Raw genomic sequence first — 17,500 nt, 5'->3', positions numbered from 1 at the left:
GAATTGTTCGCCAAATGGTTCTTCTTTATGTGTTTATGTACTCATTTTTTTCAGGTTAAATTTAGTTGTGGCCTGACACATTCTGACAGACACACTAGCAGACGAATGCTCCCTTCTCCACACCTTTCTCATCAGTCATATTGCTGTTTGAACATTGAGACACTATTAGTCATGCGCCATTCATCAAACGTACCATGATATCTACAACCTGGTTATGACATGGAACTAAACGCTACCTGCGCATTATAAGTGCCCAAATTTCTTTATCATCATTATCATTATTATTAACATCATTACTATCAGTAGTAGTAGTGGTGGTAGTAGTAGTAGTAGTAGTAGTAGTAGTAGTAGTAGTAGTAGTATCATTATTATCATTATGCAATCAGAAAGGTGACTTTATTGTGTCGACTCTCTCTCTCTCTCTCTCTCTCTCTCTCTCTCTCTCTCTCTCTCTCTCACTCCCTCCCTCCCTTATGAAATGTTGTGTCCATGACATTGGTCCCTCCCCCCCTTTATTTTCGGTATTTTGTGTGTCGCAATTGTATGTATGTACCTCCTTTGCAAACAGGTCGGTGGCCTTGCAGTAAAATATTTCTGAGTTCTGAGTTCTCCGTCCTCCCTCCCTCCCTCCCTCCCTCTCTCTGTCCTTTCCATGTCATCCTTGTCAGTCGTGACTCACGAAAAAGACAACAGATTATTAAGAGAAATAACAAAAACAAAAAAATCAATGAACGAACGTGATGACTCTGTCAAGCCTAGAATACTATCCTTCAGATATGGATGTCGCCACAGATCCCCGATGCATCAGGTGCTATTGCCTGATGCAGCCATTAAGTCCCAAGTGGTCTAGTGGTTAGGATTTCGCGCTCTCACCGCGACGGCCGGGGTTCGATTCCCCGCTTGGGAATTTTATTCACCTTTTTTTTTCTTTTTTTTTTTCAAGGCCTGACTAAGCGCGTTGGGTTACGCTGTTTGGCAGATGTGGTGTAGCGTATATGGATTTGTCCGAACGCAGTGACGCCTCCTTGAGCTACTGAAACTGAAACTGAAGCAGCCATTCCCTGAAGTAGCTCCCCTCCTTACCTCATCTGTCATCACTCTGCCAAACGACTGAACACCACCCCCGTAATATAAACAGAGTATGGATGCCTACATTGCGGGGTGAAAAGTCATACACGAAAAAACCCACGCGTGTACGTACGAGTGAATGTGAGAATTCCAGCCCACGAACGAAATAAGGAGAAGACTAGACGCCACTGTGCCCACGAAAACCACCAGCTTTCAGTGTGTTCGATGGAAGAATTAATTTTCATTAGATTTTTTTTCAATAATTAAATATATATATATATATATATCACAAAAATAGCGGGAACCGTGTTACTGTGGCGTCGATCAGCACGTTGGGTTTATGTGAAGGTCAAGTCTCTGCTTCTTTCTTGTTGTTGTTGTTGTTTACTTAAACAGCATGTGTGGTGTAGCGTATATGGATCAGTCCACACGCTATGCTCTTTGGCACCTCCCTAAGACTGAAACGGAAATAGCGGTGCAGGTGCCACACGGAAATCCGAGTGTAAAATTTTTTTGGGGGGAAATGGAGCATTTTTGCAATCCATATGCTGATGCAGAAATTTTTTATCCAGGTTTTTTTGTTTTTTTGGGTTTTTTTCAAATTTCAAATGGAGAATTTTTCGTTATTCAATGGTGGAATCTTAATGTACTTGCTTCAAGCGGTTTGTATGTATTTCAGCTTGGATTGTGATTTCAAAACAGATGAATTAATGTTCATCAAAATTAGCTTCTTCTACCAAACAAAAAAACCCATCAAAACACTAAGAAGCCACAAAGAGACGAATTCACTACGTTGTCACGCAGCACACGTGGCACCTGTGTTTTAGATCGTAAATCAAACAATTACTTAAAGCATGAATGGGACCATTAGTGTATCTGTTTCTCTTTTACCCTTCCTTCTCAAGCATCGCGATTACTTGATCAATCAGTCTGTCACGTTTTTTGTGCATATTTTTCTATTTTCACTAATCGTCGCTCCACTATTAAATTCTCTTCCTTTCTACACCATATCTGAAAAAGACCGAACTACAATTAGCGGTTTAGAACTCTCCATCCATGAGTTTTTGGTTGCTTTTTTTTTCCTTCGTTTTTTTGTTTTGTTTTGTTTTGTTTTTTTGTTTGTTTTGTTTTTGTTTTGTTTTTTGTTGTTTTTTGTTTTGGTTTTTTGTTTGTTTTTTTTTTGTGTTTTTTTTAATATTGGTTTTGAGGTGCGGTCCTTATCCTATCCTCCACCACCCCTTCCTTCCCTCAACTCATCACCCCTCCTTCATCCCCCCCAACCCCCCTCTCCCTGCACTCACACCCACACCCCGCTTCCCGCTGTCTGTTACTGAGGTAAGGCAGGTGCTTTCCCTCTGTCCATTCTCTGGCCATCTCCGTGCGCTACTCTTTTTTTTTCTTTTCTTTTCTGTCTTTTTTTTCCCCCTCTGTGGCCAGACTGATATTGGTCGGTGGGGTAAATAAAGTAGAGGTTGCTGTCTGTTGCAGAGACACGGCGAGTGCTTTGCTGCTGCTGCTGCTGCTGCCGTTCTGCTTCCCATCTCCTTTGTAAGTGGACATTGTAGCTCCAGGGAAGTGTGTGTGTGTGTGTGTGGTGGGGACTAAGAGACGCCACTGTCGTCCTTCTTCCATTTCACATCATAGAACAGTCTTTTCAAGGCAGCTCCAAGACAGCTGAAGGTAAGTGGGAGTATCACCGTTTAAAATCCACAACGCATGGCATTATTCAGCGCAAAGCGTCAGATTGCTATCCAGCATGGTTTACTTCTCTTTTTTTTTTCTTTTTTTTCTTTTCCTAAAATGCCCTCAACGTAAATTGAGCCTTGTAATGAATAATACGATACAGATCAGCACTAGGTGTAAGGTAATGTCGACTCTCTCTCTCTCTCTCTCTCTCTCTCTCTCTCTCTCTCTCTCTCTCTCTCCTCAATTCTTTCACCTCTCGTTCTCCTTTACCAAAGCAGTATTGTAAAAGTCAAATCATTATTCATATAACCATGGTTTATGATATGCCTGTTGTAATTATATATGATTTTCTTTCTTTTTTTCTTTCTTTTTTTCTTTTATTGTTTCCCTTTCGAGTGCTGGACGAGAAAAGCATTGGGTCTTGTTTTCCCCTCAGAAAATGTATTCAATTCAGTTCAGTTCAGTTCCTCTCTCTCTCTCTCTCTCTCTCTCTCTCTCTCTCTCTTCTTTCTCTCTTCTTTCTCTCTCATTTTCACACACTCTCTCCTCAGTTCTGTATACTAGAAAGCTGTGAAGATCTCAGCATTGGTTTACAGCTCATACATATAGTCAACAGTATCAACCACTGATTCCTCGGCCTTTTACAAAGTGCTCTTACTCAAGGCCTGACAGGGGCGCTGGGTTATACTCCTGTCAGGTATCTGCCTAGCAGATGTGGCTTAGCGTGTATGGTTTTGTCCGCACGCAGTGACGCCTCCTTGAGAAACTGAAACTGAAAATAAGTGCTTAAAATTGAATCAGTGTGTGATTATGCATAACATAATATAATCATGGTAAACGTCCTACTTGTTTTGAAGAAAAAGCATTGGCTGTGACGAAATACCCAATCTTAGCTCTGGACATGGATCAGGGACACTTCTATAAACAAAGCCCAGAATAAATCTGTATACATCAAGCTTAGCATACCATACTCTGACACGAATGGTCGGAATAATCTACCCATAAATCCCAGAGAACGTTTCTTCGTCAAGGCATCAATTTTGGACAGTATATGCGAGCCGATACCCAGATGAAGGCGTTATTAATGTATCAATCAAAAAACGCCTCCAGTTCACGCGTGTGAGTCGTGTGTGCATGTATGTATATCTAAGTATGAGTGGGTTCGTGCGCGTGTGTGCGCACATATGTGTGTGAGAGAGAGAGAGTGTGAGTGTGTGTGTGTGTGTGTGTGTGTGTGTGTGTGTGTGTGTGTTTGTGTGTGCATGCATGCGTGTGAGTGAGAGAGAGAGAGAGAGAGAGAGAGAGAGAGAGAGAATGATTGTACAGTATTTGACTTAACGAAAACTGCAAAAAAACATGTTCTGGACATTATAAGTCTGCGCTTTTTTAGGAATTTGAAATGTAAAACTGATTGCTTGATCATTTTTTTAAGACAGTCTTCTGAGTAGCGTTCCACTCAGCAGATGATGAAATATTCATGATAAAATATTCATGTCATTGGATCTTTATTTCAAGACGCGGCTCACCTAGTCACCTAGTCTAGTCACGACTGCGTCCACAATTAGAGAAGTTTCTGTGGGATCATCACTGGTTGTAAACTACCCTCCTCTCTCTCTCCCCATCCTCCCATTCACTCCACCACCCCCGCTCCTTGTCACATGTCTTCGCTTATCTTATTTCCTTCCCAGTATCTCCGTCTCCATCTCTCCGTCGGTGTGTCCAAGCCTGTGTCTTTGTCTCTTTCACCTCCACCCATCCATCTCCCCACCTCTGTGTTCATCTGGTCTCACCCCTTCTTAGCGTAATCATTATGTCCGTACTGCCTCTAGCTGCACTAGTTTTTGTTGGATTTTTTAAACAACAGTTTTACGTAAATCATTCATGGGTGACACTCGTGTGTGTGTGTGTGTGTGTGTGTGTGTGTGTGTGTGTGTGTGTGTGTGTGTGTGTGTGTGTGTGTGTGAAACGTCTTGTGGCTGTGTATTGCTCGCCCTCTTTAGATGACATGATTAGCAGTTAGCAAATGTATTGCTTTCAGATTCATTCTGCGTGATATTCTCTCTCTCTCTCTCTCTCTCTCTCTCTCTCTCTCTCTCTCTCTCTCTCTCTCTCTCTCTCTCTCTCTCTCGCAACGTATCGGTTTCTTGTTTCTTTTGTTCTTTCACTTTTTATTATCGGTTTGCTCACTCTCTCTCTCTCTCTTTGTATTTCTCTCTCTCTCTCTCTCTCTCTCTCTCTCTCTCTCTCTCTCTCTCTCTCTCTCTCTATCTATCTATCTATCTATCTATCTATCTCTTCTATCTCTGTGTCATTCGTACGCTGTCTTCAGAGGTAGTAAAGCTTTATTAGATAACGGCAGTGCAAATTTAAAAAAAAGCACAAAAAAAAGAAAAAAGGATTGAAGGCTAGCTGCTGGTCACGGATACATGGGAGCGTCCGCCAATCAGATCGATCTGCCCCTCCACTTCCGTTCTGGAATGGACCAATCATGTTTCACTGATAAGAGTTGGCAAATTGTGGGAATAGACAGAAAGGGAGAATGATCATAGTTTATTTTTGTTTTTTCGGTTGTTGCTGTTGGTTTGTTTGTTTGTTTTTTCGTAGACGTCAGTTTTATTTCGTCCACTCTTTCTAAATAGCTTGTTTTAGGGTTGCTGGGGTGTTATTGTTTTTGTTTTGTTTGTTTTTGTTTTGATTGTTTTGTTTTTGTTGTTGTTTTTGTGGAGAAGGGAAAGAACATGTTAGGAGCACGAGAGACAAGGAAAGAGAAATGTTAACTTTCGTTGTCTGGATGGTGAAAGAGAGAAAAAAAAGAGAGAGGGGGACAGAAAGAAAGAGAGAAAGAGAAAGAGAGAGGGGGGCAATAATACATTATCTATGAACGAGAGAGAGACGGAGAAAGAGAGAGCGATACAGAAGGAAGAAGTCAGGGTTTGGGGAAGAAGGGAAGGAGGCAACACAAAGTCTTAAGAAAATTTTTGCAAGGGCAGCTGTCACCTTCTAACAAAAGCATTCGCGCTGCCAACATTCAGTGTCGGGATCAGTGGTCTTGTAGATTACTTTCACTACCAAACTGCTTTCTCTTATTTTTAGGGCAACAAATTTCCAGCATGTACAAATTTATCTGGTGCTATACATTTCCGTTTTACAGCCGATGTGCGAAACATAACTCATTTATATTTTTGCAATACTTTGATAGTTTGTTGTAGTAGTTGTTGTTGTCCTTTCATTTAAACAGACAACTGTAGTTTGTACATCCGAAATGGTGGAACTGTGTTGCTTGTTATCGGGGAGTGGGAAACTGGGATTTCTTTGACTTTTGATGACACCAGCTATCTATATATTTCATTTGCATTCCTTCGTGGAAGTGTAAGCAGAAGCTCGTCGAAATGTTACTATTTTGATACTACACATTTATTTCTGTTTCCACTGCAGCAGCTGTATGAAATTATCTATCTGTACGCAAGCGGCGATTTAAATCATCTATATATAGCACAATGGCTATCAGGTCTCTTTCGCATGCCCGGTCTGACCCCCCAGCCAGTCTACGCTGTTTCAGGGTCTTCCAGAAGAACCCTTTCATTCCAGGAGAAACCATTCAACCTCTGTCCTGAGAAGCCAGAGGCCGAAATTGGGAAAGAGAGAGGGGAACGCCGATACTCTCTCTCTCTCTCTCTCTCTCTCTCTCTCTCTCTGCCTTTGTACGTGTTATCACATTACCCCCCCCCTCCCCGTGATCCGCATCCTCGTCTCTTGATACCTCTCTTCTGCCTGCTATTGCTTACAGTGTGTGACTGCACCCCACCACCCCACCCACCAACTCCTTCCCCCCCACCACCCCCGCGCACCTCAACCACCTCCCCCAACACACACACACACACACACACACACACACACACACACACACACACACACACACACACACACTTGACATCCTTGTCCTGCCTATCATTGTCGTGAAAGAACAATGAGGCTAGGAGAGTAAAGGGTAAAAAAAAACTTTAAAGAAGAGTAACTCTCTCCATTTAAAAGGTACACAACTTCATGTCAATACTGCTTATGCTACCGATTCAGCTGGCGCATTAGTAAATAAAAGGTACATTGGGACAGACACAGACACTTAGTCAAAAAAAAAAAAAGGAAGTTCCAGGCTTGTACTTAAACGGATTATTTCACATGTGCATACAGCAGCAATGACAAGAAATGCGCAAACATGAATTGGCTTTTATTGGGGACTGTCATATCCTTTTATCCCACCATCGCCAGACCTCCACCACTATCAACACCTACCTTCATCAGACCACCACCACTATCAGCACCTATCTTCATCAGACCACCACCACTATCACTACCACCTTCATCAGAATCAACATCACTGTCACCACCACCTTCACCAGAACCATCTCTGGCATCACCACCCAACTTAACCACAACCACCACCACTATCACTACCACCTTCACCAGAATCACCACCACTATCACTACCACCTTCACCAGAATCACCACCACTATCACTACCACCTTCATCAGACCACCACCACTATCACTATCACTACCACCTTCACCAGAATCACCACCACTATCACTATCACTACCACCTTCACCAGAACCACCACCACTATCACTACCACCTTCACCAAACCACCACCACTATCACTACACCTTCACCACAATCACCACCACTATCACTACCACCTTCATCAGAACCACCACTACTATCACTACACCTTCACCAGAACCACCACCACTATCACTACCACCTTCACCAGAACCACCACCACTATCACTATCATTACCACCTTCACCAGAATCACCACCACTATCACTACACCTTCATCAGAACCACCACCACTATCACTACCACCTTCACCAGAATCACCACCACTATCACTATCATTACCACCTTCACCAGAACCACCACCACTATCACTACCACCTTCACCAGAATCACCACCACTATCACTACCACCTTCACCAGAATCACCACCACTATCACTACCACCTTCACCAGAATCACCACCACTATCACTACACCTTCACCAGAACCACCACCACTATCACTACACCTTCATCAGAATCACCACCACTATCACTACCACCTTCACCAGAATCACCACCACTATCACTACCACCTTCACCAGAACCACCACCACTATCACTACACCTTCACCAAAATCACCACCACTATCACTATCACCATCACCAGACCACCACCACTATCACTACCACCTTCACCAGAACCATCACTAGTATCACCACCCAACTTAACCATACAACCACAACCATTATCACCACCACCATCACCAGATTCCCACCACCACCACCACCCCGCCCCCCGCGCTCCCGCGCCCCCGCCCCCGCCCCCACCCCCTGCTCCACACTGGTATCAGCATCAGGCCACAAGTAAGAGTCAGAGCCTGAGGGTCTTCTGAGCAGTCCCCCCCCCCCGCCCCCCACCCCCCTGCCCGTCTCATCGAAGCCTCAGTCTCCCGCGCAGTCCCTGTCTCACTGTCATTACCGGCCAATTAACACTTCTTCATCAACCTTTTGGCCAGCCCAGACGAGGTCCCACACCCTCACCCCACCCCTCCCCCATCCCCAACACCCACACCCGCTAAAGAACCACACACACACACACACACACACACACACACACACACACACACACACACACCGCAAAGAAGACTCAAACTGTTCACACACCACAAGTTCTCAAGGAAATCACTCCTCACACGCTCACTCAACCGCCCATCACCGCAGCAGAAGCCACAGCCGCCGTCTCCCTCCGGGACGATACCAAACCTGTGCAGGAGAAGAATGCCCCCTGTGAACCACACGTCCCGGTCCACTTTCTTCTTCTTCTTCTTCTTCTTCTTCTTCTTCTTCCGCCAATCAACCTGACGTCAAAATTAGCGGTCTGGTGCCAATCCTCGCCTCGAACAGGACCCCGTAATAGGCCGTCGCCGCCGACATTCCGACATACCTTTTCGCCCCCCACATCCCTCACCCACCCCCTCCCTCCTCCTTTCCCCCAACCCTCACACTCCCCCTCCTCCCACCCCCATCCCCCCTCCTCCACACGCACACACACACTCCCTCACCCCCGCCCAGGAAGAAGAGTAAACCATGGATGTCCGCAGCTGCTTTTGATTTTTTTTTTCCCGTTGGACTGCACACCCCTTTTACCCCCAACCCCACCTCCTCCCACCCAGCCCCAAAATCCCGCCCCTCCTCCCCCTCCCACGCACGCCACCCCCCTCACCCCCTCCCCCACCACCGTGCACTCCCCCAACTCCCTCTTATTACAAAGGTAGAGAGACAGAGAAACAAGGAACCCAGGATGTGTTAATGGAGCAGATGCCTGACCAACTCAAAGGTCCACCGCGCAAGGTGAGGCCTTGAGAGTCTTCCCTAGATTGTATAAGATGTGCTGATTTCTTTTATATGAATAGGACTTGTGAGGCTTTGAAGTTGAGCTTGTCGTTATTTCGTTGACCGGGCCGCGAAAGGGTAGCCTACCCATTTGCTAAAGACTTTGCCAAGGGCTGTAAATGCAATACATCCCTACCTTTTTTTTCTAAGGAACGTGTAAAAATGAGGTCAGCACACACCGAAGAACATTTTGACCAGTCTGCGTCATTCATCGAGGAGAAGGGTGGGGTGGGGAGCATGTTAGGTCCCCGAAAAGGCGTTCCTCTGCAGCACAAAAACACTTTGTCATGTTGTCGCAGAGCCGCAGCCCAGCAATGTGCGCAGTGTGCATTCAGCACGTGCGACACGTACACTGGATTTTCTGCCCCTCCCAGTGCCAGAATTTGGCTTCTGGTAAACTATCCCTAAGTCTTCGAACCCGTAAAAAAGAGAAAGGGAGAGAGCGGTGGCGAGGGGAGAGGGGGGGGAACACGTGCAAATTGGGAAGTACCTGTTTACCCTCACGCACGCGCACACACACACACACACACACACCACACACACACACACACACACACACACACACACACGCACGCACGCACGCACGCACGCACACACACACACACACACACACACACACACACACACACACACGCACGCACACGCACGCACGCACGCACAGAAGGGATATTGTCTCTGATATTTCTAACAAGCATACAATGTCAGTATCAGTATCAGTAGCTCAAGGAGGCGTCACAGCGTTCGGACAAATCCATATAATAATAATAATAATTTATTTTTATATAGCGCTATAATACGAGCATAAGCAAGCTCTAAGCGCATTACAATCCAGTACCTAAAGTGAAACAAGAAAGCACATAAAAAGTAGTAGAAACATAAAAACAGAATCATTATTAAAAAAAAAACCACACACACACACACAATGCATAAAACTCACAAAGTAACATACTATCAATACTACAACTGTTACACTCCAACACTCAACACTAACACCCACGCACAGACACACACATGATTAAACGGCTGAGATGACAGCAATTTTCACTTAAAATACATACATGTAAAAAGGAACATAATTGTAATCTGCATGCTACAGATTTTGTAAAAATTGTAAAATAAAATTTTGGATAGAAAAGGTAAAAGGGGTAAAAATCGGGTCATTCTCCCTTTCGAGCCACACCACCACCATCCATCTACCCACTCCCATTCTCTCTACTCTCTTATCAGACACACTCACATTGCCATGGGCCTGGGACAACAGCACTATTTGAGTTATGACAAGTAATTTTTAAAGAGATAAGTTTTAAGATTTACTTTAAAGGTAGATATATGAGTTGCTTGTCTGAGAGCAATAGGCAGAGATTTCCAAGTTGTTGGGCCGAAGACGGAAAATGACCTCTTTCCACAGGAGTTAGGGAAGTATCGGGGAACAGTTAGCTGGGTGGGGGTAAAAGGGGTGTGCAGTCCAACGCGCTTAGTCAGGCCTTGAGAAAAAAACAATAATAATAAATGAATAAATAAATAAAATAAAATAAATGAAAACACACACACACACACACACACACACACACACACACACACACACACACACACACACACACACACACACACACACACACACACACATATTTATAAATACAATGTCGTATTGCTTTATTAACTTTTTATCTTGAATTCCTTCGAGATATTCTTGCGAATATTACAATGGCTTTTGTTGATAGTCTGCAGACCCATGATGACATCGCAAAGGACCCGTTTACACATTGAGAACTGTGGCTGTTTCTTTTAAAGACCTGACCAGCGCGATGGGTTTATGCACAGGTCAGGCATTTGATCCCCTTTTTTCTTTTTCTTTTTTTATTTTATAGATATTTCAACAGATGTAGTGTAGTGTGTATGAATCGGTCCATCGCGCTTCTGATGCCTCATAGAGACTGATATTTGCAACCTCTTGGTTTTAATTATATTTAATTGTTCAATAGTATATGTGATTACAACGCAAACAAAGGCAAAAGAGCATCAGCAAGCTGAAAAGCTTATACTGTGCTCACAACGTTGCATTTCAATATTAACATATTAACATGACGGCTGATGAACCATACTTTCATTTGTATCAAATAACATTCATAAACAGTAAGTAAAGAAATAAAACAAATTAAACAAATAAATGCATAATATAGTAAAGTAATGCTACTATCAGTATTAACATGATATTAAATTTATATAACCATTTGCAACCTCTTCTTTCCTGAAGAAGCCTCCTCGAGACGGACACGGAAGCTCTTCTTTCTGGACACTGGACACACTCTTTGTTACTCAGAGTTCAACGTCTTTTCTCGTTTCCTTCCTACCCCCTCCAACCTCCCCACTTTAGAATAGAATAGAATAGAATGTCTTTATTACCAAGTGTACCGGGGTCACAAGGAATATTGGGGGGCTGGGGGGCGGGGCGGGTAGTACATAACAAGATACGAACATAAATCGAAAATCATACACAAACACATATTACAGTAGAAATTAGGATATATACAAGTGCATATCAATATAAAAACTTGTGCATACTCACACATGCACACACACGCGCACACACGCACACACACACACACACACACACACACACACACACACACACACACACACACAAGCACGCACGCACGCACGCACATACGTTTGAACGGGAGCTGCGTATTACATGTGGATGGGGCTGATGACTAGATCTTCAGGTAGATGGTTGTTGGTTGCACAATTCTATTTATCACACTGGATTTGTTCGAGAGACAGGGCATTGACTGCTTTGGGGAAGAAGCTATTGGTGAAGCGATTGGTTTTCGTCATACTTCTGTACCGTCGACCAGAAGGGAGCATCTTGAAAATCCCAAAAGCTGGATCTGATTCGTCCTGGCTGATTGATTTTGCTTTTTTGAGTAGCCGCTTATAATATGTCTTCTAGAGAAGGTAGATAGGCCCCAGTAATCTTGGTGGCAGTTTTTTACGATTCTGTTAAGGGCTGCAACTTTTGCCTTGGAAATGTTTCCGTACCAAACAGTAATAGCCTCCTGTCTTCGGAATCCCTCCCCCCATTCCCATACCCCCTACCACCCAATGCCCACATAACAAAATGAGATAGACCCCTTTCTTCGGAAAACAAGACGTGGTATACATGTCATTGATATTTCGGAAATTACAGATTGTCAGTCTGTGTGTGTGTGTGTGTGTGTGTGTGTGTGTGTGTGTGTGTGTGTGTGTGTGTGTGTGTGTGTGTGTGTGTGTGTGTGTGTGTGCATGTGTGTTATGTATTAGTCGCAATATAGTCGAATGCTGCTGTGTTTTGAGCCACTTTCGGCTTTGGACGCTAATTTGTATGAGGCTTACAGGCTGTGCTCATGGGCTGGGGGCTCGTGGGCTGTGTTCTAAGTCCAAAGGTGATCCACAAATGACAGTCCTAATACAACTGTAGTAGTAGAAGGAGGAGGACTTTGAAGTAGGTAGTAGTGGTGGTTGTAGTGACAGTGCTAACAGTAGTAGTAACAGCAGCTGAAGTAGCAGCAGTTGTTGTTGTTGTAATGGTAGTAATAGTGGTTGTAGTGACAGTGCAAGCAGCAACAGTAGTAATAGTAATAATAGTAGTTGTAGTAGTGGTGGTGGTGGTGGTGGTGGTGCTAGCAGTAGCAATAGCAGCAGCAGTAGTTGTTGTTGCTGTTGTAGTGACAGTAATAGTGGTTCTAGTAATAGTGCCAGCAGCAGCAAGAGAACTACTACTACTTCCACTACTACTACTACTACTGCTGCTGCTCCTGCTGCTGCTGCTTATTATTATTATTATTATTATCATCATCATCATCATCATTCTCCGTTTAGTAGTAGTAGTAGTAGCAGTAGTAGTAGTATCAATACTATTTCATTGTTGTTATTATTATCATCACTTATATCATTATTGTTATTGCTACTATAAGAAATATAATGTTTGAAATGCGGGCTGTTCTTCCTTTCAATGAACACGCAATGCTAAAAGCAGTGCTACTCACGCATCCACCTCCACACTCCCTCCCTCCCCCCCTCTCTCTCTCATTCTTTTCTCTCTTTCCCTGAGCCAGCAGGAAGCCCCTACACACACTCCAAGTAACAGAGCCTATTTCTGTCACACGACAAGGCGACCTACCAATGTCCGTGGACGTTTAATTAATTAAGTTACAACGTGTCTTCCTCGGCAAAAAAAAAAAAAAAAAAGGTTCTGGAGTCACATGGAAGCCTCTCCCCAGCACGACAGGTACATGCAGGAACCACAGGATAATGCGTTCATAGTTTGTGACATATTTGTTTGTGGAGAAGTATGGATCATCAACGTCAATGCTTATATACGGCAAGGTGTGCATGTTTGTTTGTTTGTGTGTGTGTGTGTGTGTGTGTGTGTGTGTGTGTGTGTGTGTGTGTGTGTGTGTGTGTGTGTGTGTGTGTGTGTGTGTGTGTGTGTGTGGCTGAAACCTGACTGACTGACACAGGAAACGAATGGTGAGCGCCCAGTGGCAGCTGTCAGTCAGCTTTACCCAGGTATGCAGCCATCAGTACCATCATCATCATCACCATTACTATCAGGAGATAACACAAGATGAGCCCAGACAAATCAAACCCTTTATCAAATAAATGGGTGTGAAACGACATAAGCCTATGCAACTGTTTATTACATATTGCCCTCGCCCATGAAAGGACAAAGAGGGTTATAAGGAAAACAAAATTTTAAAAAGAGATAGGCAGGGGGGAGGGGAGGAGGGGAGGTGGAGTGGGTGGTAGTGCTGAGGCAGACAGACAATGAAATAGAGCACATCGATCTAAATCAGTCTCCCCACTTTCTTCCCTTCGGTATTTTAACAGCGATACCAAGACCTCATAATGGGTCACACATTTCAACTGACCTCAATCCGTCCATACAAACAGCCGTCAAACGACAACCCTGACCTTATTCCTTTCAGGAACGACTTGACTAGAAATGGGTTGGCAAAGATCGTGCCTTTTTTGGCTTTTCTTTTTGTCGTCGTTGTTGTTGTTTTGGGGGGGGATTGATTGAACAATTACCGGCTTTTGTGACAGTTTGGGGTGCCTTCTTTTATGTCGATTATAAGCTGCAGGCTGTTATAACGCTTTAATGTCCGCATCGAGCTTTTATCGTCCATTTCCCCATTCTTCCATCTTAGTCGCTGAGTGATTGCCTGTTGTCGTCCTTCCGTGATTTGCCCATAATATTTCTCTCAACTTCCGTATTTGCAAATTGTGATCGTGGTTTTTGTTATCCTTGTTGCTGGATTGTGCCTGGTGATATAGTTGGTGCGGCGTGTGTGGCTCCGATAAGAGATCCTCTACGTTCTTACTGGCCGACTCGTGTTAGCGGCGTGTAGTTGCTGTCAGCCGCATCCTTCTGGAAAGATTTTCTTTCGGAGTTCTGCACTCTTGTACGTATACAGAGAGTTCCTCTGCACTCTTCTGAAGTTTTTTGCTTCTGTTTCCAGGGAGTTGTAACCTTTTTTTTCCCCTTTTGTTTTTCTTCATTTTATTTTCCCTCGGCGTTTTCGTAGTGGGTTAAATTCGATCTTCTTCAATGTTTTTGTTTTCCCCTTTCGTCTGGATTGAGGGGTTCCAGAAAGGGATGGACTGAATAAAGGGAGCAAATTCTTCCATTCCTTGTGACTGAATAACAGCTCAGAAATGTTTTATTGTGGACTTAAAGGTTAGGCTGGGTTGGTTCATTATTTTTATTGCCTTAGTCGAATTGTTGGTTTCAGGACAGTTGGCGTTGGGATGGTTCCCAAACGCTAAATGTCCCCAAGGCTGCAGCGCTAAGAGCCAGCGCGATTTTGCCTTCTAATTTCAGTCATTGTCTTTCACGAAGGACTAAGCTGTAAATTAATTCATATTGCAGTGGAGAAACCATTGATTATACAGCTCTCACTTTACTGTTGGCCCAACAGTAAGATTATGTCTATCTGTGATATATGCCAGCAAGCACGCACCATAGAAGAACCGGAGCGGAGTGGTGGCCTAGAGGTAACGCGTCCGCCTAGGAAGCGAGAGAATCTGAACGCGCTGGTTCGAATCACGGCTCAGCCGCCGATATTTTCTCCCCCTCCACTAGACCTTGAGTGGTGGTCTGGACGCTAGTCATTCGGATGAGACGATAAACCGAGGTCCCGTGTGCAGCATGCACTTAGTGCACGTAAAAGAACCCACGGCAACAAAAGGGTTGTCCCTGGCAAAATTCTGTGGAAAAATCCACTTCGATAGGAAAAACAAATAAAACTGCACACAGGAAAAAATACAAAAAAAAATGGGTGGCGCTGTACTGAGGCGCCGCGCTCTCCCTGGGGAGAGCAGCCCGAATTTCACACAGAGAAATCTGTTGTGATAAAAAGAAATACAAAACAAAACAAATCAAAAAACAAACCGCACTCACACACTCAGAGAAAGGGAAGGGTGTGGAGAAAGAGACGTAGCGGGCTATGCAACACAAATAACTGGCCAGTTTCAAAACGAGGTCAGAAATATAAAAAAAATTAATAAATTAATAAATTAATAAGTTTATTTCTTGTGCCCCCTTGGGGCAAAATAGAGAAAGTTTCTGAACGTTGGGTACAATACTGTCCAGCTGCTGCTCTCAAGGCAGACTGTTTGTTGCCCTCTTTGTTTCTTTGTCTTGTCCGGTTTGGAGGTGGTGTTTCAAGTTGCGGCTTCCAGGCGTTGTTGCTGTTGTTTGTTTGTTTGCTTTTGTGTTTGTGATTTCTTGCTTTTTGCTCTGCCTGGTTGGCTGACTGGCTGGCTGATTCTTTTTTTTTTCTTTTTTTTCTGTTTGGCCGTGTCTCCCCTTTTTGTCTGCCTCTGTGTGTGTGTGTGTGTGTGTGTGTGTGTGTGTGTTTCTCTCTGTCCCTCTCTCTTTCTCACTCGTTCCCTTGCTTGGCAGCCAGCAAGACGCTCCGTCTCCAGCACAGTAAATTATTGCAGTTTTTTTATGAAGAATTAGCCCAACATGCCTGACTCCCAGCGACGATGGAAACAATGCTAAATGCAATGCTGCGAGACATGAGGCTGTCCTCTTTCAAAATCGAAGGCAGAGGCGATCAAACTTTCTTCGTTCTCAGAATGACAAGTACTGGTCGGCCCCCTGTTGTACAAGCTGAAGACTACAGTGCTGCTGTGTATCGCGGAAAGTGTCCGTCACAGATCAACAGAGACAGGAGGAGAGCCGAAGAATACAGACTGAACCAGGAGCCAGTTGCATTGCTTGGTTCTAACTTTTTGACAGTTACACGTAACTAAATGCCTACGTTGACCGAACTTCGCCATTGGTCAGTTCCATACTACACACAGTTAGTAGCGGGTTACGACCATACTAGGCTCTTATGTCCGAGCAATGCAACTGGCTCCAGGAGAAAAAGGCAAGCGGACGCGAATCGTCTCCTTCTGGTTTATTTTTGCCAACCCCTCTCCCAGTCTATTCTATGCCGCTGACAACAGTGACACGCTGATACCTTTTCACGCTGACATGTCTGTGTACTGTACGACCACCAGCACCACCCTCCCTCTGCACCCCTGTCAACGAGCGACACACGACGTGACGACCAGCACATCGACATGGCACACGGCGATACAAATTCACGTGCAGTGACAATCCCCCCCACGATGAAGCCACTGGTGCAGACATACAGACATACATTGTGGTGCAGAAATGTGTGAACTGGACGAAAATGGCACGACTTTGATGCCCCAAAACACGAATATCATTGACCCAGATGTGGACAGTTCTCAACATGGCAGTGAACTTTCTGAAAAGAAGCATGTTGATGTTCCGCCAGATGTCTGCCGACAGAAAATGTCTCGTCTTGAGGAGTCGGCTAAGAAAATGGACAGTTTAATTATACGTTTAAAGACACAAATCCAAACGCTTGTAAAAGTGCTAGAAATGGAAATCCTGATCTGGATACATCGTGATTGGTTTCGCTGTGTGATTCTTTTTCACTTGTCGACCTATTTGAAAACAAAGATTCTGATTATACAGACTTTGTATGACACTAATTATAATTAATCGCATGACGTGGATTCCACGTTTTGATCAAGTGTACAGCGTGTCAGTTCTCATATTTCTTTACATTTCTGACATGTACAGCCTTCCCCACCCTGCCCCCTTGCGAATGGGCAAAATGTGCCTGACCACAAGAAATCATTCGTTCGTTCGTTCGTTCTCTCTTTCTCACTCTCCGTCTCTCTATCTGTCTGTCTCTATCTCTGTTTATCTCCCCTCCTATGTGTGTGTGTGTGTTTCTCTGTCTCT

The 17,500-nt window shown here is 44.2% G+C and overlaps 1 protein-coding gene and 1 non-coding gene across 4 annotated transcripts in view; both read left to right on the top strand.

The window, feature by feature from the left end:
• LOC143300713 (uncharacterized) overlaps window positions 1-17,500 on the top strand; it is a 205,043-nt gene that overhangs the window by 74,505 nt on the left and 113,038 nt on the right. For 2 of the 3 annotated variants that reach the window (XM_076614599.1, XM_076614593.1), the window contains exon 2: window positions 2,557-2,748. The gene's annotated coding sequence lies outside the window, so the exon portion shown is untranslated. The remainder of the gene's footprint in view (window positions 1-2,556; window positions 2,749-17,500) is intronic. The other variant, XM_076614608.1, reaches the window with a different exon arrangement.
• Window positions 836-907, top strand: Trnae-cuc (transfer RNA glutamic acid (anticodon CUC)). The gene has a single exon. It is a non-coding gene; the product is annotated as a tRNA-Glu (tRNA).

This window comes from Babylonia areolata, chromosome 2, assembly GCF_041734735.1.
Source record: "Babylonia areolata isolate BAREFJ2019XMU chromosome 2, ASM4173473v1, whole genome shotgun sequence".
Classification (NCBI taxonomy): Eukaryota; Metazoa; Mollusca; class Gastropoda; order Neogastropoda; family Buccinidae; genus Babylonia; species Babylonia areolata.
This window is presented reverse-complemented; position numbering and strand designations above follow the sequence as displayed.